Source organism: Chaetura pelagica, unplaced genomic scaffold (genome assembly GCF_000747805.2).
Source record: "Chaetura pelagica isolate M959 unplaced genomic scaffold, ChaPel_1.0 scaffold294, whole genome shotgun sequence".
Lineage (NCBI taxonomy): Eukaryota > Metazoa > Chordata > Aves > Apodiformes > Apodidae > Chaetura > Chaetura pelagica.
This window is the reverse complement of record NW_009953068.1, coordinates 192,818-194,179: the sequence shown is the minus strand read 5'-3', so window position 1 is coordinate 194,179 and position 1,362 is coordinate 192,818.

Genomic DNA, 1,362 nt, shown 5'->3' with positions numbered 1-1,362 from the left:
CCAGCCCAGGGTTGCAGGCAACGGATCCGCGGCTCCTCCCGCCGCTGCCCGCAGGGCGAGGGGTTTGCTTTTAAAAATTCCAGCAGCAGCCGCCGAGGTTCTCACGCAACACCGAGACGGGGCTGCGGGGGGAAAGGCTGCTGGGCTGGTAGCACCAGGCTTGAAATCGGGAGCTGAGAACTGGCTGGTTGGAGCTCCCAGGGTGTGCGGGTGGTGGATTTACAGCTGGATTTACTACCCGCATGCCTGGCTTTGGGGAGAAACCCAGCAGGCATCTCTCATCCCGGGCAGCAAACTGTGCCAGGAGCAGCCTGCTGGGAGCTCCAGGGAGGACCAGCAGCTCCAGGCAGTGAGCTGGAGCCTCTGCCAATCCCCCAGCACCCGGGAAGGGTTAACCTGGAATATCACTGCAGGAATCTTCTCAGCACCACCTGCAGCAGGGAAGGCAGGTTTTGAGATACACCAGAAGTAGTTCCTTTGATCTTGAGTGCTGTGGAGTCTTATTGCTGCTGCTTAAAGGAAAAACAACCTCCGAGGGCTTTGATATTCTTGAAAACACAAACACCGTGGCTGAGAAATGCTCCCCAGCAGCTGCATTCACACTCAATTCTGTTAACCTGGATAAAGGGTTTTCTAGTGAAAAGTCCAAGCCTGAGCAGCCTCCCAGTGGGATACTGGTACCATTCCTCTTCCAGGAGGAGTGTGCAGAAGGTCAGGGAAAGTCATGTAGATCAGAGCAATGAATACAAATCTCCTGTTGCTGGGCAAGCTGCAGGCAGGTAGCTGAGAGGTACAGCTCTGAGGTTCCTACTGGAGATTAAATGTTGCTGCTGGACCCGTGACCCAAGAACAGGCACAGTGTGGGAGCCAGGTGCTAAAATGTGTTGCTGGGAGCTCACCAGATGGACAGATGGAGGTTGGATGTAGCCAGCTTGAGCTCAAGACTGGGTTTGACAGATCTCCTTCAATCCCACTCCCCAAAGGGTGCTCCAGCACAATGCAACTGGTACTGGGCTGGCCATTGGCCACAGGGTCTGGGGCAGCACCTTCCCACCCCACACACCATGTGGGACCCCAAATGCACTCACAAACCTTTGAACTTCTGTGCAAAACTTGACCACAACTTGCAGGTCTGTGCCAGAGGATCAGATGTGGTGTTTTGGTTGGTCTGATCTTTGGATGCTCCTCTCCAACTATGGCATCAGGAAATTATGAGATAAAATAAACACATTCTCCTTGGACCAAGAGACAATTAAAGAAGAGAAAGTGAGTTGGCAATAGCTCCAACCCACACCCAGCCATGGAGATTTGGCTGGAGGCAGCAGAAGGTCCACCAGTGCCAGCCCCACTGATGGATCAGCA